This window comes from Sardina pilchardus, chromosome 19 (genome assembly GCF_963854185.1).
Source record: "Sardina pilchardus chromosome 19, fSarPil1.1, whole genome shotgun sequence".
In the NCBI taxonomy this organism is placed as follows: Eukaryota; Metazoa; Chordata; class Actinopteri; order Clupeiformes; family Clupeidae; genus Sardina; species Sardina pilchardus.
Window position 1 is genome coordinate 21,607,100 of NC_085012.1, and position 22,766 is coordinate 21,629,865.

At 45.0% G+C, this 22,766-nt stretch overlaps 1 long non-coding RNA gene across 2 annotated transcripts; it reads left to right on the forward strand.

The window, feature by feature from the left end:
• The first annotated feature begins 6 nt into the window (after window positions 1-6).
• LOC134065989 (uncharacterized) lies at window positions 7-2,119 on the forward strand. 2 transcript variants are annotated; one of them, XR_009936346.1, is made up of 2 exons: window positions 7-251; window positions 326-2,119. It is a non-coding gene; the product is annotated as an uncharacterized LOC134065989 (long non-coding RNA). The 2 variants fall into 2 exon arrangements; XR_009936347.1 differs by having other exon boundaries at window positions 40-117.
• The last annotated feature ends 20,647 nt before the right edge of the window (window positions 2,120-22,766 follow it).

A 22,766-nucleotide genomic window follows, 5' to 3' on the forward strand; every position in this document is an offset into this window, starting at 1 on the left:
CTTTGCCTTTATTTTGAAGGCCGACGTCGTAGCTCCATCGTTTGCCTGACTTCAACTTTCACCGCTCCCCGTATTGGCTTCGCCTCTGGCCGGTTCCGTGTGTCCGCCGACTTCTCGGTAGGTGATTGTGGTAGCCTATTGTGTTTGTTGTTGGCTACGTTTGTATCATTTAGTGGGCCAACTCAAACATTGGGGTTTAGGAGTGCAGCTAGTCGCTGAACATGGGCCGTATGACTGGCCACAGCAGAGCGGTACGTCACGTTAAACCTTTTTAAAGTAATATGTAAAATTGTGTGGGTTTAATCGTATGTTCTTTGTGTAGCAGATCTCGGGCGTAACAGGGAGCGGCAACATCAAGGCGTCTTGGTCCCAGTTCCGACGAACGCTGCTGTTTTGTCTTGTTTTGTGTGTGTTTCGTCTGTTCCATTCTGTTTGCTAAATTGGCTGTGTTTAGCCACCACGAAGTCAGCCCTCATTGATTAACTGAAGTGACGACAGGTGTGCTGCTGTTTGCTCACGAGTGACTACGAATTCAGTTCGGTTGTGGAGGCTAGCCTATTCCTTAGCTTGTTGCACTGTGTGTCATGATTTGTCACCATAAGCCTGCGTGAGTGATTGTGCTTTCACTGTTTGCTGTGACAACTGAGTGCTGTGCATTGGAGTGCTACTTAATCACGAGTGTCTCATTCCCTGAATAGTCACCTCTACTGACTTTAGCGAACTCACTCAGGAGAGTACTACTGCTGTTGGCGAACCCACACTGGAGAGTAATACTGACTTGAGCGAACCCACACTGGAAAGAACTCACTCATGTTTTTAATGTAAATAAATAAGAGTTTATTTTTGGAACACATGCCTCTCTGGTTTTCTATGATCCCGAACCTGTGTTGCCTGGTAGCTCAATGCATTATCCAGTCTCAAAGAGTTTATATTCTGAGGGGAAGGGCCTCAGATGGCGTAGTCGTCATGTTGCAGAATGTGAAGCCGACCATTCACTTTGCCACACAAGTACTCGATTTAAAAAAAAAAAAAAAAAAACAGGAATATCGAGTATCACTCCCCTCCAGGAAATACGCAAGTCAGGAATTCTTCAATTACTGATGGATTTATTTTTGTTTCTTTAATTTCATCTAATCCACCTTTAGACTGAATTGATCAAAAATGTTTTATAGGCCTACTTTTACTGAGTGATGACGCCCTTTCCACACTTTTTACAGAGCCTCCCATGGTTTCCTTCCGAAGGGCGCCAACCCTGAAGGATGCCTTGGTCAGAAGCCATCTGCCAGCCAACAAACCTGTTTTCCAATTCCCCAAACCAACAGGTAGGCTACCTACAGGTGTGGTGCCTGCAACCATTGCGACAACATCGTGAGAGACAACAGGTTTACAGAGAAGTTTCCAAGTTCGTAGCTTTGCCAACTGCAATACCACCTTTGTGGTTTATAGGTTAGAATGTGAATGTGGTTGCTTTTATGTTGGCCGCACCAAACGCAAGTTCCGACAAAGACTGGCTGAGCACAAAAATGCCATCAGGACCCAGAACCCCAACTATCCAATGGCCCAGCATTACAAGACTGCTGGCCACACTAACCAGGTCAAGGCCATGGTCATTGAGGTAGTTCAAAAAGACATCAGGGGGGGAGACCGACTGAAGCGCCTCTTACAAAGGGAAACATTTTGGATACATGCACTTAAAGCCACCACACACCCGGGCCTCAATGAGGAAATTTACTTTTCACCATTTCTGTGATTGAAAGTAAATGTTTACTAATAATGTGATGTTTTGTTATATGAAATAATGCCTACATGCTTCGTAATCTGTAGAACACTGGTATGCTGGGTTTTTTCTGTATGGCATTATGTGGGTTCTAATATGTCTAGTCTCCACCTTGGTGATCCAAAGTTTATTTGTTATTTTTTGTTTTCTGTCAATATTGTATTTCAACTAGGGTATTTTAATGTGCCCTGTCAGGTGTCTTATCACATGACACAGAGTGATTGATTGCTTTATAAAGAACACCTGCGAGTGTGATCACTGATTGCCCTGAGGAAGGCTCAGTAGAGTCGAAACACGTAGGCTTATCCAAATGCAATAAAGGATTTTTAACTTTTTTCACTATCGGTGTGCCTCGGACTTTTTGACTGCCTTCAACACAGCACAGCGGTTTTAATACAGGACAGTTGCAGTTTTTTCAATGTTTTATACTTTTTTTATACATACTGTGTTGTGTGATGTGAACTCTCTATATGGCTTAGCTTTGTGAACCTTTACAATTATGTATTGTATTTCTAAGTTGTACAACATTTTGCTTACACGTTACCACCTTAAAATATGCACAATATCTCTGAAGAGAAAAAAATATTCTATGGTCAATAGAGAATATCCAACAGTGTTTCTGACCTTTCAGGGATATTTCAACATTCTGCATGTGAAATATTCATTTATTTCCTCAAAGGGGATTGAAAACCAGAGGACCTTTATGTGACTCTTCAGCAAGTATACTTTAAAAAGGGGAAAACATAGTTTGAGGTCAAAGCTCTCTGTGCGTCAGAGAGTGTCTAATAGTCACCACATCAGAGTCCTCCTCTCTGCACGTACCATGGCTACTGACACCACACCCTGAGTTTGGCCAAAAGTCCGCGTTCTAGTCACTAAACCATCCATATGCTTTTGGGGTACATGCATACAGCCAATATGGCTCCAGCCGTCCAGATAATTCCGCAATGTTGAATGCTCTGAGTTGCGACCACAGCCAAATGCCTTAAGGTGTACATAGGCTACATCTGGCAGAGTTGCTAGTATACAGGAGGTCCATTAGTCCAATGTGTCAGTTTAGTGTGCAAGGGAGCAGGAGAGTCATGAAGCCTGAGACAGAATTTAGCCAACATTGACCCCCAGGCCAACCTGAAGCTTGTCGCCACGGTGATTGACATAGGCCCCCATGATCAGAGTGGCAGGGAGAGGGTACAAACGTTTCTCTAGAACTCCACCAATGATGCATCGGCTGTCTATCATTCCTCTGAAGACCATGTTAGCTTCTGGAAGTTCCATTTGGTAGCCAAATGAGAAAGTCGTCTCCTGTGTCCTGGTGCTAGCTTCGAACTCCACTCCTACTTGGATCTGTTTATTTGCTCTGTGGTAGTAGCTAGCATGTGCGCCACCCTTCCCTGCATTCAATGTGACCACCCAAAAAGTATATAAAAAAAAAGGGAGTTAACAACAAAAAAGTGATTTATTGGCCCATCATACTTATAAAAGAGACCCAAAGTGCATGTGCATTTCGGGCACTGAGGATGGGGTCACCCGAAACGTGTGTGTGTGTGTGTGTGTGCATGTTTCTGTGTGTGGGGGGGGGACATGCACGCACACACATACACACTCACACACACACACACACTCACAAGTGAACATACAGTACACACACAGAGACACCTAAAACACAAATAAACGCAGGCAAGCAGACGCGCGCACACACACACACACACACACACGCACACATCCCTTTACCCCCACCACACACAAACAAAAACTCACAGACAGAGCATACACAAAAGCAAGCACACACAGGCACACACTAATTCACATATATAAAAGTTGCAGCAGGGGATGGAATAGGAGATGGAATCAAGCATGATTCATTTTTGCAGAGAGAATGTGCAGAACTCAGCTGCGATCATATTTTGTAGAACACAAATATATAGATTCATCATGATGTGATATCTAATATCATTGCTGTTTCATTACCTACATTTGCATACATTAAAAGTAGTTTGTTCAGTTCACTTAGACATACAGCAGAGCAGAGTATATGCATGCTATTACAAAGTAGTCTCTGCCACATCAATCCCAAGGATATGACCCTTCGTTAAAATCAGCACAACTATGACACTAGTATAGTGATTAAGACGCTGGGTTGGCAAGCAGTCGTGAGCTCCATCCGCAACTGCCACTGTTGAGCCCTTAAGCAATGCATTTACTGTAACCCAGAGTTGCTCCAGAGAGTCTAGTCCAGCAATTAATTGACATCGGTAAGTCCCATTGGATAAAGATGTCAGCCCAATAAATAAAGATAACAAATTAATAAACATCACCAGATCCAGAGGCTAACAGAGCATGGCCTTTTCACTTCTCACACAGTGTCAGTAAATAATATAAATTGCTTTGAGTTCAAGTTTAATTTTTGAATTTGTATACTTGAAACATAAATTGCAGGGTGTGCAGGATTTGTGGTCAATTGTGTAATCTCTTAACTGAAAATTAAACGTGTTCCACATATTCTAATCACACACACACAAACACATATACCCACACACCCAAACACACTGACGAAGATCTGTTGATCGAAACGTTGCCTTTTAAATAATAAAAATACTATTTTTTGGAGCTATTGCAGTGTGCAGACCATCACTTCCACTTTGACACGTTTTTTGTCTGGCACCTGCTTAAGAAAATCTGTGGATGTGCGCACCCGTCTCTCTATATCCATTTCTTGTAGACAATTGCATGAGGCATATTTCAGAACAATTTAAAACATAAGCAAATATTTGTTCACGGGGGAATTACAGTAACCCATAGAGGAGGCAGCCGGTAATCAAACCCAGAACTCTTCTGGCTACTAGCCCAGTCCCAGCTCCCAAGCCACTATGCTATCACCACCACCATTTTTCAGTCTGTTACCAATGTGCAAATATGTTCCAGGTAGAGGACAGCAGTGCCAAAAGGACTCACCAGGGTTGCACATAGGGCAGCATGCGTGTTGGTCTGTTAGATACTCATATTGACCACAGGGAGAGCAGAACACACAGTTTGCAGTGAGGAAGACTAACGGGATGAAGACGAACCGCATCAGGGCAGAATATGATGACTGATGCAGGTGTGCTTCCAATTTCCCCATCTTTAAATGAAAAGTGTTATCAAAAAAGGTGAGGTGCGTTCAAAAAATCTCTCTATCTCTCCACTCCCCCCCCCTCTCTCTCTCTCTCTCTCTCTCTCTCTCTCTCTCTCTCTCTCTCTCTCTCTCTCTCTCTCTCTCTCTCACACACACACACACACACACACACACACACACACACACACATGCAGGTACAGGTATACAGGTAGATGCATATTCACCTTGACTTTAAGTCATTACAGCTGGGTGCAGTTTTTCAATAAGCTTTCTAACTCTTAATAACTCTCATACGGGATCTGAAAGTAAAAATGCCAAGTTATGTCTTCATTCAGAAATACCAATAGGGTTTAGCAGAAGTGGCTAATTACAGTACTTCCTGTTCCCTGATTTGCATGAATTCCACAGACACTCTGTATACAAAAGCAGTTCATCAAATCAAGATGTGAAGATAGATGGAGTAGAAATGATATTGTTTACAATATTATATCATATTTCAGAGCTATTCCACTTTGTCTAGCCTACAGTTAAGCACAACTTTTCAACCAGCTCTCTCAGTAACACCCATACAGAATGCGAAAGTAAAAATGACGAGTTATGTCATCATTCAGAAATCTGATTGCATTGGTTTGGGAGGGTTTAGAAGGCTACTTACTTCCTGTGTTGTTTGTTCCCTGACTGATATGAGGATAAATGGAAGGCCAGGGGTGAGAGGCTGAACTTTTCCACCAGATGGTTTGGTCATTATTGTGGGAAAGGAAGTAATTGGAAGCCATACAAACAATTGACCCCACTGGCAAACACCGCATACTGTATTCATACTGCTAACATGCAGGGGAAAGCTTTTCCATTGTGGATCCCATTGGACTAGTTATTACACAGTGCATCTGAGGATGGCCTGCTTGCTGGTATAGTGGCAGTAGACAGTGAGCCAAACTAAATATGTTTTTTAGGTTTACATGTAATTATCAGTTTTGTCAATACAGTGGCAAGACAATGTGTATGTTTTTTATTATTATTATTCATTAATTTATTTATTCTAAAAAAATAAGTGGAAGTGGAATCAGTATGTATTTTTTGCATGTCTGCATGATAGCTTATAAATATTATCAACCTTGTTTCTACACAAAGCATTACCTGTGTGTGCATTAGGGATGCAACGGTTTTCAATAATTTATTGAACCGTTCGGTTTGGCCTGTTCGGTTCAATAGACTCACCTAAACCGCAATATTTCGGTATACGAGACATTAAACTTTTTATTTAATACAAGGTTATTGCACGCGCGTAGCCTGGGAGCGATAGTAAGGAGTGCTTAGGACCCGGGGGATGAGTTTTCTCTGACTGTTCAGCTTGCCTCTCGTCAACCTTGCAACAACCAATCAGAATTTTACTGAATTTCCCAAGACCCAATAGGCACGTTGAAATGCAAATGAAGGAGTCATGTGAGAAGAAACAAACTTTACCGGCGGCTGCACGATCATGGCGACATTCGAAGTAGCCTACGAACAAGTCAAAAAGACCGTCAGTAAACAAAGCACAGTGTGCAAGCACTGCTTCACAACGATCACCTAATAAAGGTAACACATCCAACATGTCGGCCCATTTGCGCCACCATCACCCGGCTGTAACCTTAGTGGAGCAGCACGGAGAGCTAGTTTGCCACCGAAAACCCAACCATCCATTGCTGCAGCCTTTCGGCAACAATATTCCTATAATTCCCAAAAACACAAAGACATAACGAATGCGATTGGCGTGTTCATAGGAAAAGACATGATGCCCTGCCGGGTATGGGATTTCGCTACATGATAAATGTTCTCGATCATCGCTTCAGTATCCCCTCCGGCACGCATTTCAGCAGTAAGATTCCTGAACTGTACGAAGTGTGTAAGAGATAAGTTGAAAGTGACTTTTAAAGTTTACATTTTATGCAATCTACTTAATATTACAAAAGGGCTGTATGTTCTGTAAGACAACAGGTAAGGGATAATCAACGACGCGCCGTGCGTTTATAGGAAAATAATGCACGTTCGAAGTGGTAATAAGGACCCGACGCCGCAGGCGGACACTTCGATAAGTGCATTATTTTCCTAGAAACGCACAGGGCGCGGAGTTGATATCCGCTTATATACCACTGCTACTATCATTTTCATTTATATTGCCTCTGTCTTAGATGCAACATTGCTGTTTTTACCGTTACATTCACATTGGCGAATTAATATTCAAGTGTAATAAGCCCAAAAGAAGGGAACTACATCATAGCCGTGCGGTATATAGAAAAATAATGCACGTTTCAAATAGCGCACCACAATAGGAAATTTGACCAAGCAGTGGTATAATAAATAAATAATTACACATTACTTTATGCTGCACTTCACTATGGATAATATTGCCTGTTAATGACAGAAGGCAATGATGGTGTTCTTTTCTTATAATAGCCTACATTTTTGTGATTCTGCTTCATCTGTGTCTGGCTATGCATTTAATATTTTCTCTGCAAGTGTAAGTAGAAGCACATTGTTGATTTGAAATAGAAAAGGCAAATATAACCTCCTGTATGCTAGAGCCAAGATAATATTGATATATTGAAACCGAACCGTTACCGTGGCCCAAAAACCGTGATACAAACCGAACCGTGGCAAAACTGTACCGTTGCATCCCTAGTGTGCATATGTGTTTGTGTGTGTGTGTGTGTGTGTGTGTGTGTGTGTGTGTGTGTGTGTGTATGTGTGTGTGTGTGTGTGTGTGTGTGTGTGTGTGTGTGTGTGTGTGTGTGTGTGTGTGTGTGTGTGTGTGTGTTTGTGTGTGCATGTGCGTGTGTGTCTGTGTGTGTGTGTGTGTGTGTGTGTGTGTGTGTAGAAAGAGAGAGAGTGAGAGAAAGAATGTGTGAATGTGGACATTGTATAAGTGGTTTCTGGTCTAATAAATTGACAGTCAGGGATGGTAGGAGGAAGCCAGTGAGAATTACAGAGAGAGAGAGAGAGAGAGAGATATGCATAAACATGCTCTGCCACTCATCTCCCTCTCTCTATGCTGGAGGACATTAATATGAAAATGGCTTCTATTCACTCCGTCATTCATGTGCAGATGCTCCAATCCCATTTGCACCACTCTAACGCCTCACTGCCAGGGCCTCAGCAAGGGTGGGTGGCCAGTGGCAGCAGATAAATTAGTCACACATAAATATTGCATGAGTCCCACACACACTTTTGTATACAAAAGCATTTCATCAAATCGAGGTGTGAAGATGAGTTTGGTGTTCGTATTACAAGAGATATCGTTACATATTCATTTCAGGGGTGCTCCACCTGGTCAAGAGTGAATGGCTGGAGGGAGCCATTTGAAAGGGGCGCGGGGGCAAAAACCCGGGGGTGGACGTTGTGTGTGTGCGTGGGGGGCGTGTTTGGTGCGTGTGTGTGTGTGTGTGTGTGTGTGTGTGTGTGTGTGTGTGTGTGTGTGTGTGTGTGTGTGTGTGTGTGTCTGCATTACCTATTTTGTCCTATTTACCAGCCCATGATGACAGTTGGGGGAGGTCTTCAAAATAGCATCTGGTCACTACTATGTGCTGTTGATTGGACCGTTAAGATAGGATTTGTTCTTTGGGAGTGGCTGCACTGAGACTGGAATGGGACATTCAGCGCTGTAAAACAGGACCTATTATTTGGGTCAGTAATGGGCTCTATCGGTGGAATCTCTAAAATTGGTTCTGTGGTTCGGGTCATCAATGGGCTTTGCCGGTGGAATCAGTGGGTTCAGTTGTGTTGGTCTGGTTGCGCTGAGGTGCTTATGAGGAGCAGACTGCTGGGATTATACCTGTTTACCAAATTTGAGATGGACCAGCCTCCCCACCATCTCTGCTGCCCTCCACGACGTCCATCTCTCAAGACTGTTGCCCAACATCTCTCTCTCTCTTTCTCTTTCTCTCTCTGCTGCCACACATCAATGTCCCTCTATGCCTCATACACACAGCATTGTCTATATCTGCCTCATACACACACCATTGTCTATATCTGCCTCATACACACACCAACATCTCTCTCTCTCTCCCTCTCTCTGCCTCATACCCACATCAATGTCCCTCTATGCCTCATACACACACACCAACATTTCTCTCTCTCTCTCTCTCCTTCTCTCTGCCTCATACACACACTAACATCCATACAGTATATGCCTCATACACACACCAACGCCCCTGTCTGACTCATACAAACACACACACACACACACCAATGTCCCTGTCTGCCTCATACACACACCAATGTCCCTCTCTGCCTCATGCACACACACCAATGTCCCTCTCTGACTCATACACACACACACACACACACACACCAATGTCCCTGTCTGCCTCATACACACTCTGCCTCATGCACACACACCAATGTCCCTCTCTGACTCATACACACACACACACACACACACACACACACACCAACGCCCCCCTCTCTCTCTGCTGCCCCTCTCAGACTGACCCCCTCTCCAGACCAGCGAGCCTTTTCTCAGCATGCCGCCCTTCACATTGCTGCTGCCAGGCCGCTGAAAGGGCTACAGAATGTCCTGCTTGAGGGAGACCTCCTTTACAGTTTTTCCTCAAATGCTAAAATACATTTCACAAACGTTTCCTCCATGTTCCCCAATATCTAAACACAATACCCTTTTCTAAAGCTACATAAGCGCAACCACACCTTCTCACTTCAAAACTCAAACTTTCACACCAAAAGAGCAGCTCGAAGCTTTCAAAAATGTAAACACTATACACATCATGACACACTACAGCAAAACAATTGAAAACACAATGCTCAATTTGTGAGAAGGTTCTTTGTTTCATAACTGCCAATGCATATTTTTTAAAAACTTTAGAGTAACGGATCTTCTTAGATCTCCGCAGAGGATTAGGCATTTGAAGAGTTCTTTTCCAAAACGCTTTATCCACCATTTTACCAATGAATTTTCATAAATATATTTTTAAATTTAGTTTTTCAAGTAATCTCAGTGAAACTGTATTGGGTTATGTTTACAGTAGTTACAGTAATTTATCTTTACTCAATAAAACCAAAACAGCTGCATTTTTATTGATATTACCTGAAACACACAATTACTGCAAATACAGTAACATGATTTGTTACTGTACAGTAATGTTTTCAAAAATAAGATTTATAGCGTTTTGGAAAAGAGAATTTTGAGTCGTTGTGTGTAATAAATGACGCCAGGTATGTTCATTGTGTTCAGTTATTGCTGACTGTGGCAAGCATTTTGCATAACATGAGCTTTCATTTGAGAATATGTTTTGCAACATGTGTTTTAGCAAGGAAAAATGTGCCTAGATTTATGAGAACGGAGGATTGTGTTTCGTGAATTGTGTCTTCATGTGAAATGTGTTTATGGTATTGAAAAAATATGGCTAGATTTAGTAAATGTGTTTAGACAACTGGTTATTTGGTTTAGAGGATTGGCTTTTGTGCTTTAGCATTTGAGAAAAACTGTAATATGCTCCCCCTTCAATCAGCTGCAATGTGTGTGTGTGTGTGTGTGTGTGTGTGTGTGTGTGTGTGTGTGTGTGTGTGTGTGTGTGTGTGTGTGTGTGTCTGTGTGTCTGTGTGTGTGTGGGACGGGCGGGTTGGGGGGGGGGGGGGGTTGCATGTGTGGGTGTGTGCGAAGAGGTGTGAAGAGGTAGCATCAGGTCAGACCAGGTAAGGGAACTGTAACAATCTCAAGTGGCATAAGTGTGTGTGTGTGTGTGTGTGTGTGTGTGTGTGTGTGTGTGTGTGTGTGTGTGTGTGTGTGTGTGTGTGTGTGTGTCGCCTTTGGCCTTGATGCCAGTCTGTCCAGATGCCCAGATGCCAGTGTTACTCCAGTGTGGAAACAATACCCAGGTGCTGCCCGCTCATCTGCCTGCTGATAATTAGAGAGAGAGAGAGAGAGAGGGGGGGGGGATAGAGAGAAGAAGAGAGAGGAATAGAGAAGGGGAGAGAGAGAGAGTGAGAAAGAGACAGCTGTTATAAGCACCTCCTCACCTTCTCCACTGAGCCATTGATCTACCCTGCTGTGATTCTGCCACAACCTGTGTGTGTGTGTGTGTGTGTGTGTGTGTGTCTGAATTTACATCTGGTTGGCCTTGTGTTTTTGAGTGCATTCAAGTGTCTGTGTGTGTGTGTGTGTGTGTGTGTGTGTGTGTGTGTGTGTGTGTGTGTGTGTGTGTGTGTGTGTGTGTGTGTGTGTGTGTGTGTGTGTGTGTGTATGTGTGTGTGTCTGTGTGTGTGACCCAGTTTTCCACCTTCTGTCACTGTGTGATGGATGGAAATGTGGTGTGAGCTGAAGTGTGTCTCTGACTGACCCTCTGGCTCAAGAGGCTCCTTTCACATTCAACCCACACATTTGATTGCAGCATGAAAGAAATGTTAAACTCTCTCTATATATCTGTGTGTGTGTGTGTGTGTGTGTGTGTGTGTGTCTTTCTAATCTAGGCTTGTGCGTGCTATTGTGCTCAAGGTGTCTGAAAATTTCACTTTTAGAGTTATGCTGTTTTTCAGGCTCTCAAGGCTTTTATATTGAAATGATACCCTTGCATTCGCCCCGTGTCTCTCTACGCCTTACAGTGACTCTAAATCCAACAGCACTTCCAAAGGTTTTACGCTGAAGGAGTGCATCAATAGCAGGTTCACTTGAAAGACAAAATGGCTTTAATATCAGTCAACACCAGTGGAGGCTCAATGGAATGTGTGTGTGTGTGTGTGTGTGTGTGTGTGTGTGTGTGTGTGTGTGTGTGTGTGTGTGTGTGTGTGTGTGTGTGTGTGTGTGTGTGTGTGCGTGCGTGCGTGCGAGCGTGCGTGTGTGCGTGCGTGCGTGTGTGTGTGCACACTTTGCGAGGTACTGTACACACACACACACACACACATGCACACCTACACACACAGACATGATTATTTAAAGAGGAAATGAAGAATACTCCACCTACTTAAGCCAACAGAAGTGTTATACGCCACCTATTTTTTGTCAATGAAATGAAAACCACTCCACCTTCGCTTACCCACTGAGAGAAGAAACTTTAGATTCTCTCTCTTTCTCTCTCTCCTGGCCTATCCTCTCTCTCCCTCTCTTTTTCCACTGAGAGAAGAAAGTTTTGATTATATCTGTGTCTCTATCCTTCTCTCTCTCTCCCTCTCTCTCTCTCTCTCTCTCTCTCTCTCTCTCTCTCTCTCTCTCTCTCTCTCTCTCTCTCTCTCTCTCTCTCTCTCTCTCTCCTGGCCTCTCCTCTCCTCCCCACAGCTGTCTGTGTTTGGCACATCTGCCCGAGAGGCTCGGAGCGACTCTGCCCCAGAGCCCCACATTAACTTGGCGTGATAAGAGTCCCCGAGTGTGCCAAGCCTCCAGTCCCCCCAGGGGCACACAGCTGTGCCAGGGTGATATGCGAGGATGGCTCCTGGCAGACTATCAGGCACCTGTGGGCATCTGTTTTCCTGTGCCCATCTGGGTGCTGTTTGGGCACTGCATGCCAGGGTTGAGGGTTTGGGTTTGGTTCAGCTCTCTTCAGGTTTCAGGGCTGTGCAGCCAAAAGGAGTAATGGAATAGCCAACTGGAATAAACATTAGAGGATCGAGCAGCAAGTTATTGTGTACTACTGTGAAGCTTCCAGGACTGTACATTTAACATTCACACAACTCACTCACACCGACACACAGACCCACACAGACATTCACATATCCATACGTAAAATAGACACACACACACACACACACACACACACACACACACACACACACACACACACACACACACACACACACACACACGCACACACACACACACCGTAGGGGCATTTACTTCCTGTCCCCAACTGGGTGCAGCTGTGGTTCTGCTGAGCACTGTTTGCCAATCTTGGGGTTTGGGTCCAAATAAGATCCAAAGCAGAGGAGGCGGCATACTCTGAACCAATGAAAGACATTAAAGATGTACCAGTCAATCGGACATGTTTCAAGTCTCAGAGATTCAAGTCAATTAGATTGGGAAACTACAACCATTCAGTGCTTACAGCCCCACATTTTCTGTGTAAATATTGTAGAATATAGCCTGTAGAATATAGCCTGTATTTACGTTTTACGAAAGCTTTGCGATGAACGTGAACACAAAGTATTCACAAGGCAGAACTAATCAAGTCAGACTCACGATCATCAAGATTAACTTGTCTCCCCTCAGATAGATTCAGTAACATGCTTTTCTTCTGAGCTGTCATGTATTATAAAGGCATGATGTGATGCCAATCCTTGTGCCTCTCTGGGGCTGGCATCTGTGTGATAATGAGTGATATGTGGCACTGCCCTCTGACAGATGAAACATTCACACACACACACACACACACACACACACACACACACCGATTCTATTGCTATGTTCGTTCACATCGCGTCCGGTTAGGACAAGGTGTTAGATGGTAGGGTGCTGTTCTACTTACCGGTAGTCAGCTAGCAGGGTGCTGTTTCACGCTGTCGGACAGCAGGATGCTGCTTCACGCTGTCAGGCAACAGGGTGCCGTTTGACTCCGTCAGGCAGTTGGTTGCGGCTCCATCTTTGACTCCCCCATCTTTGTTTTCTTCCTGCTACAAAGAGTTCAGCAGCTGCAGGCTTTGACTTTGTGCCCTCCATAAAGGGAAGTGTGATTCTTTATTAAACATGAGTTTTGTTCTTCTGGCGCGTAAGGTGCAGGCTAACAGATGTAAGACCTCATTATATTTCTACTCACCATATGGCTGCACACACTCTTCTCCACCCCTCAGGGACCCCCTGAATCCTCACACACACACACACACACACACACACACACACACACACACACACACACACACACACACACACACACACAGGCACACACACATGGGCATACAGACTTGGGCACATGGATTCATACCCCTCTCTCTCTCTCTCTCTCTCTCTCTCACACACACACACACACACACACACACACACACACACACACACACATTTTCACTCCTTTACTGGTTAGTGTACATTGGCAGTGCATGGTGGTGGTGGTATTTGGGAGGGGAGAGTTGGGAGGCTTTTGAGTGTCTCTGATCGAAGGTTGTATATTTTTTGGCAGATTATGGCCACTGAAAGCTTTGCGCTGAACGTGAACTCAAAGTATCCACAAGGCAGAACTAATCAAGTCAGACTCACGATGATCAAGATCAAGACAAAGTTAATTCACTCTGCTTCCTCGCTGCAGTCAGCACTGCCAAATTACACTCCAGCAATCACACACAACCTATCTAGGGGTGTCAGACCTCAGCCAAACACCGCAGACTATGAGAGCTCCCCTGACAGCTCCAGTGGCGTTGGACTCTGTGTGAAACGGAGTGATTGTAGAGGGAGAGGAGAAAGAAGTGTCTTTCCTCACATCATTGCACTGCAGTGGTCTGTATGCCCTTGAGTTTAGTAACTTCTAAAATATAGTTCCTGTGCTTTCAAAATGTGAGTGTATGTATGTGAGACAGATTCAAACACACACACTCACATGCACACACACACACACACACACACACACACACACACACACACACACACACACACACACACACACACACACACACACACACACACATGCACACACAATGAACCAAATATACCTCCTCACTTGTGAGGCTCCACTGTCTCCCTGTCTTTCTCTCCAGGCATGTATTATACATCCATCCATCTCTCTCTCTCTCTCTCTCTTTCTCTCAATCTCTCCCTCTCATACATCACTGTGAACTCAGAGTGAGAGCAGAGGCAGGCCAAGCCAAGGGAAGCAGCTTCATGAGTGGATCAGCGCCTGAAATTGAAAAAAAAGAGTTCAACTCCAAGTGAGATAGTTCCTGCCGTCATTGCCTTTTTTTTAATAAAACAAAGTGCATCTTGTGCAAAATACCCTGTTTTACCTTTCCCTAGGACTGCCTGATTAATGAATATGCATCGTGTATGGTGGACATTGAAAAATGGCCAATCACTGAAATGCTTTGAACAACTTAAGATACCTGTTTGAGAAAACTACTTTTTTCCCCCATCTTATGAGAAGTGAACAGAAGCACAGAGGAAAAGCAGAGACATTTCAAAGACATGTCTCTCTCCCTGACAGTTACTCTTTAAATGAGATGGTGCCTCACCTCCACACGGCCTCTGTGTGAGTCTCCATGGTGTCCTCTGAAGCAGCAGGCTCATTACAGATCTCTGAACTTCATTACTCGTGGAGAAACATAGAACCCGGAACCTTCTTCAGATGTTCCCTCTATACCCGCCTAATTGGTTCAAGGGATCACTTTAAAGCTCCTCTGATCTCGGAGTCAGGCAGTCATCACTCATACATTCAAACACAATTGAGTGGAAACACTTCTCTTTCTCATGAACCGAGCAGTGAACCTGGTTTCAGCAGCGAAAATGACACTGCTCTTGTCCAGCAGTGGACAATTAAAGAAGATTACCAGCATGGAGCCTGAGAATCATTTTCCAAGACAAGAAACTCAAGACTCAAAGTGTGGGTGAGAGGAAGGGATGGACGGGGGCAAGAAGAAAAAATGGAGGAAGGAAGCTTCAAGTACAAGTGTCTCTCCAGCATCCCTGCGTTGTTTTCTGGATTTTAACTGCTTTTCACATCTTTTCCTCCAGACATCGATCATGTCACATAGGGGAACCTAGCAGGGGCCAAATGTTTTACACACAGGCACACACACACACACACACACGCGCGCGCGCGCACACACAACCTCCCTCGCTTACACACACATGCACACACACACACACACACACACACACACACACACACACACATGCGCGCACGCGCACACGCACACATACACACACACACACACACACACACACACACACACATATACACACGTACACACATACACACATGCACCTTCCCTCTCTCTCTCTCTCTCTCACACACACACACACACACACACACACACACACACAGACACAGAGCTCCTGGGGACTCCATTAGGGCCTGATGGAAAGCGATGGCAAACGGATTGGGGATACAGGGGCGTCCAAGTGCGATGCATGGTCACCCGGCGCGTCTCCGACAGGCAATCTGCTGTGATGAAGAGGCCCCTTCTCTCCTGGCCAACCGCCTCCTTCCCCTTCGTCCCCTTCAAGCCCCACTGAGCTGTACCGTGCCCACACACACACGCACACGCACACACACACACACACTGGCATGCACACACACACTCATACATACATCTTGTTTGCGTCACCTTCACCATGTAACCAGTAGAGGTCACATGTTGCTGTTCTAACATCCCCCCTCCCATACACACACACACACACACACACACACACACACACACACACACACACACACACAGAGGTCACTCATAGCATCTCTATCACAGGACACCTGATCATCAGTTTGCTTCATGCCACACAAACAGACACACACACACACACACACACACACACACACACACACACACACACACACAGAGGACAATGGAGCCTGATCATCAGTCCGCAGCATGCTGAATGTGACCCCCCTTTATCCCCGCACAGTGGCCCTTACTCAGTCATGTGAGAGACGGAGAGGTTGGCCTGATACACACACACACACAAACCTTCATCAAAATGTTCTCCCCCCCCTCTCTCTCTCTCTGTCTCTCTCACACAGAGAAACACACACACACACACACACACACACACACACACATACAAAGACACACATACACATGCACTTTATTTTGCAGACACCCTCTCCCTCTCCCACTCTGCCCTCTGTCACACACACACACACACACACACACACACACACACACACATTCCCTTAGTATCTTGCTCCCTCTCTCTCTCTCTCTCTCTCTCTCTCTCACACACACACACACACACACAAACATACAGCATGCTCTGTGCTGTGTGAAAGGTGTGGAGATTGGGCAGGGAATTGGGGCTGGTGAGATATAGGCTGACTGGCTGTGTGTGGAATGCCTTTTCTCTCCTGTCGGCTCTGGGGACGGTTTGAGGGACATGCTGCAATGACAGCAGGGATGCACCCAGGCCCAGGCATATCCAGCCACACACACACACACACACACACACACACACACTCTGGCTCACTTCCAATGTTTATATGCAATAAGCAACATAAACAGGCCCGCAGCCTGCAGGTACTGTAGGGGACGACTATCGCCACCTCTGCCACTGGCACTGTTCACAGACGTTTAGACATTACTGCTGTCCCTGTGGGAGGTTACCTTGACGTCTGACAGGAGAGGGGGAAGCGACTTCAGCACTGCACACTGCACACGTCTAGTATTGTGTGTGTGTGTGTGTGTGTGTGTGTGTGTGTGTGTGTGTGTGTGTGTGTGTGAGAGTATGCAGGGCTGAGTGTTACACAAGGAATACAACCTGCACTCCCAAAGCAAATGATGAGCGAATGATGAGCAATTGAAACCTGTTGATTTTGAGAGTGTGTGTCTTGTTTTCTGCAAAACATGGCTCCAATCCTGGAGCCCCCTGGACAGAAGTCCAAGTCTGTGCAGTCAGACGGATCAGCGCGCATGTGTGTGTAAATGGGGGGGGGGACAAGATGGATGGTGGTACTGTGAACACCAATGACCCTACTGTAACAAGCAGTAGAGAGCCAAACAAAAGCGACAGCCCCTATTTAGAACCTGACCAAGGTTCGTTAGTGATATGAAAGCTGAGCATTGGACTTGGCTCGAAGTGTACTGCGCGGCTTATCAATGTCACTGGGATGTTACTTTCAGTTATACAGAAATGAATACTGAACACCACTTACAGTACCAATGAAATAATACATATATTTACCACTGCCACTTCGGTATATTCAGTGTGATCCCCGAGTGACCACCATTGCTGCCCTTGTCAATATGCAGTTTATTCTTTCTTCTGACTCATACTCCTTGTCCCAGCATGCCTTCAGTATACTCACTGTGGCTGAAAATGGATGCAAGCATGTCCTCACTACTACCAGAGGAGATAGTGATGGCATTTCAAATAATCTTCAGTTTCATAGCTCATCTGTGAGCTCGTTCCAAGCTCGTTTACTTTACATTTGTTGTTGCTGAGTTTTGAAATAAAACTCAACGAGCTTTATAAGCACAATAGATGCCATTCTCGTCTCCGGTGAAAACGTTTCACAGGCCAAAACAACAAGAACAAGGCAATTTTATTTACATAACCCCTTGATATACAAAAGGCACTGATTCAGATCACCAGCTCTGTGGCAGATTGTTCTGATCACAGTGTCTGTCTTTGAGCAGGAAATCAGAGGTTTGACTGAGCAGAGCTCCATCAGTTCAAATAGCAGGGGTCCACTCGTGGAAATAAAGGAGCTCTCCCTCTCTCTCTTTCTCTCTCCCTCTCTCTCTCTCTTACAAAAGCGAGTCACATCTGTCACTCTCTATGTCTTCTCTTTCTCTTTCACTCATTCTTCCTCTTCATGTCTTCCCTCCCACCTCTCCTCTTCCTCCTCTCCTTTTGTCATCCTCCTATTCATCTTCTCATGTCTCTCTGATTGTGTCTCCCCAGCGCCTCTCTCCTCTTTTCCCCTCTCATCTCCCCTTCTATCTCCTCTCCTCTCTTCTCCTCTCCTCCCCTCCCATCTCATCTCCTCTTGTCACCTTTCCTGCCCGACCCTCTCCAGCCTCCTTATCTAAAAACAGTGTCTGCTCTACCTCCACAGTCACAGTGATCCCCTGTGGTCCCTACCATTCTCCTCCTTAATGTGTTTATATTTCTATTGAAGAAAAACAAGACTTGTACCTCTGAGTGTGTGTGTGTGTGTGTGTGTGTGTGTGTGTGTGTGTGTGTGTGCTGTTCGTTAGACAGCCCACTCCAGAACTTTAGAGGCTATAATTACAACACAGGTAGGTTTGAATTATAAACAAAACAGAAACTCTGTGAACTTTTGAATGTTGATTTGAGAAAATTACATACACCCTGTGTGTCTGTGGAATACTTATTCATTATGACAACACTGTGAAAGGGCTGTCAAAACAAACTCAAACGGCAAAGACATTGACGAAAACACATGGGAAGATGATTTGTCTCTTAATTTGTTTTCCCTCTCACATAGTTAGTAAGAGCTATGAAGTCTTTAAAACAGCCTGAATTTCCTTTATCTTACCCTGCTGTTCACTGCCACCCCATCTGCAGAAGTGTGTGTGTGTGTGTGTGTGTGTGTGTGCATGTGTGTGTGCGCGTGGCGTGCGCGTGGCGTGCGCGTGCGCTTGTGCGTGTGTGTGTGTGTTAGTGACTGTGCTTCAGTAAAGCTATGTCAATCTTCTCTTGAGTGAAACTATGCCTGTCTTCTCAACAATGAAACTATATGTTCTCCACCATTAAACTACAGTCATGTTCTCCACATAATTTAAACAGCGGTCATGTTCCTGGGGAAACTGTAGCCCTTTTCTCTATGGAGATCCTGGGCTTCTCACTGAAATGAAGACAAGCATGAGGAGCAGCCCCCATCTGAGATGTGCTGTCTGCAGTCTGCTGACACCCACGATCATATGCAGCTGATTGTTCCTTTTTCTTTTTTCTTCTTTTGATTTAATCCCCCAAATTACTGGCCATGAGAGCAGCATCAGTTCATTTTACTGGCATCATCAGTAAATTATGGCTGCATTAATGAACCCGGCGCAGATCCAGGGTTGTTTTTCTCTCTGCTTGGAGACGTGGCTTTGGTGGAGGAGGAGTCACAGCAGCCTCCTGGCAAAGCCCTTGACTCAGGTGTGCATACCATCTGCTCTTGGCCTCTATCTAGCAGGAGATCCTACCAGCAGTGGGGTTCTGAAGCAGGAGACACAGCCTACAGTGAGGTTCTAACGAGGGAGATCCTGCCCACAGTGAGGTTCTAAATAGGGAGATCCTGTTAGGAGTGGGGCTCTAACGAGAGAGATACTGCCAGCAGTATCCTGTCAGACTGAGCTTCTACTAACACAAGGGATCTGGTCTGGGATGAGGATCTGGTGAAACAAAACATTATGATTGTGGCTTCTCCCTCAAAATAACTGTTTCCTCCTCTGTGAAAACAGCAAAACAAAACTTAATGTACACAAATAAATGACTACATAATGTACACATGTTACACTATATTCCCAATGGTTGGCCAAAGGGATAAATGTTAGACAATTCCAGTAGGCCTATGAGGTCTTTGTTTCTGGATTTCTTGAATGGAGGAGGGCAGAAGTATTAGCTTCATCTGGTCCTAAAGCGGCTAGCTGTAACTAATTTTTTCTCTCATCAGCCATTTAGTGTCTGTTGCTCATTTTCGCTCTATTTAGAATGCAGCTGGGCCTGTGTGAAGTTGTTTCATTTCACAGCTGGGAAGTTTGGGTTTGGACAGCCTCTCTGTCTAATTTAAGGTCATTAAGGTTTGTTTCAAACTCCAAATGACAATATGTTGGCTGTGTGATATTTGTTTAAGAAAATGGGATTGACCCCCAATAAAATGCTCACTATGGCTGCTCTGTTCGCGCAGTTATTTTTGCAGTTGGTTGGTTTTGAAGGTTGTTATGTTGGTGATTTGTTTTAGTTGCTTTGATTCTCTGGTCCTTCAGATGAGGCATTAAACAAAGGACCTGACTCATAGTGGTCATTAAAGATCCTGTGGCCCTTATAGCAAATAGGGGCTTCTCCAGTGTCCTGGCCAAACTCCCAGCCTGCTTTATTCCATCTGGTCCACTAATCATCCCCCGGTGTAAGTAGCTCAATCATTAATTTCCTCACTCTCCACCTCAAGCTGACATTTGGTGAGGGTTATGGTGTATGATGGCTACCTGGTGTAACGGGTGCTAGCTGGTTAGCTATGCTGTGGAACGTTAGTAAACCTCACTCCCCGACACTTCAAGAGCGCTGCTGGCATGAAAGCTAGTAGCCTGGGCTTTTAGCTGGATTGTTAGCGCGCTCGACTCCCGATCCGAGGTGCTGCTGTCTCGCGGGTTCGAGTCCGGGCGTGTGCAGGGCTGGACCGCGGTGGTTCCACACAACGCAGGTTACATTGGTGCCGTGACCCGGATCGGGAGTGAGGTTTAGGGGGGTGAGTGTAACGGGTGCTAGCTGGTTAGCTATGCTGTGGAACGTTAGTAAACCTCACTCCCCGACACTTCAAGAGCGCTGCTGGCATGAAAGCTAGTAGCCTGGGCTTTTAGCTGGATTGTTAGCGCGCTCGACTCCCGATCCGAGGTGCTGCTGTCTCGCGGGTTCGAGTCCGGGCGTGTGCAGGGCTGGACCGCGGTGGTTCCACACAACGCAGGTTACACTGGCATCACCCAAGTGGGTGCTATTCATATTGGTGGTGGTTAGTAAGGTTCCCCCATCACTGCAGCAATGAAGCAGTGCCTTATATAAATGCAGTGTGTTGTTGTTGTTGTTGTTGTTGTTGTTGTTGTTGTTGTTACTAGCATCCAGGGTTAGTCTTTTTAGAGATATTTTTACAACATCTGAAAGGTCTAAAGTTCCCGGCTGAACAAAGGAAGGGTCTCCTAAAATTAAGATTTCATCTCTTGAAACTGTTTAGACAGAACTCTTCGAGGCCCTCAGGTGTAATGAGATAAATACACTAAAAAGTATCTTTTGAGGCTTTTGCATTTATTCAGATAGGACAGGCAAGAGTGGCAGGGATTGAGTGGAAGAGAGAGATGCGGTGAGACTGGGAAAGGACTTCAGGTCAGATTTGAGCCCAGGGCACTTGGACTCACACTGTATGTTGTCGTTTGGTCACTGCAGCCACTTGCGCCACACCACCACTGGCCATATGGGTCATTTCATAGATGCTCAATTCACCTTGACTGTAATGCAGTTTACCCAGCGTGAAGACGGTAAACGAGGGGTAATGCTGGGACGTGTGGTGATGCCACCATCTGCTGGCTCCATAGGCATCTCTGAGGAAGCCTGTTAGCGGTGTGGGACAGCCATGTGTGTGTGTGTGTGTGTGTGTGTGTTTGTATGTACAGTAACAGCTGCTACAGAAAGAGTCAATATTTTCCTTGGCAATCGTGTTTGTTTCTTTCACTATAGGTGTGTGTTTATGTCTGTGAGCTTCTGTGTTTGCATGCCTCTCTCTTTGTCTCTCTGTGTGTGCGTGTGCCTGTGTGTGTGTGTGTGTGTGTGTGTGTGTGTGTGTGTGTGTGTGTGTGTGTGTGTGTGTGTGTGCGTGTGCTTGTGCGTGTGCGTGTGCATGAGCATGTGTGTGTTTATCTTTCTCCCCTGGAAACCAACTAATGATAATCTGCTCAAACACCTATCATGGATCATCACGGTGCTGATCAATACAGTTAAATGTGCTCTATTGTACGGTGGCCGAGAAGGGTCACAACACATGCATATTCAGAAGCATCTGCAACCTCAGGGTCACAACACATGCATATTCAAAAATGTATGCAACCTCAGAAAAAAACCTGCAACCTCAGAAAAACCCCTGCAAATTCAGAAAAACCCCTGCAAACTCAGAAAACACTTTCTAACTCAGAAAACGCTGCAAATATTCACAACACGAGCAAATATGGAAACGAACAGCAAACTAGATGAAAACGAACTGCAAGTAGATGATGTTTCCTGGGGGACCATAATCAGTGACGGGCTACGTGAATTTCCAATCTGCTGGAGAGCTAACGTTACGTCTTTGGGCATGTTATAAATCGCCAGAATCATGTCTAATAATGCCAAATAACATAACATACTATACATAGGCATATTCTAACATAGAACTGACGTCAATTAGCCGACAAAAAATAATATTTCGACTTTAAAATATCTCCTATGGACGCTATGTTTTCCATTCATTCAAATGGGGAAAGGTTTGAGGATTTTCAACACGAAATTAGTTTACACTTAGAAATTCATTACACCATTTATATCACAGCTACCCTATTGCCTAACAAAGA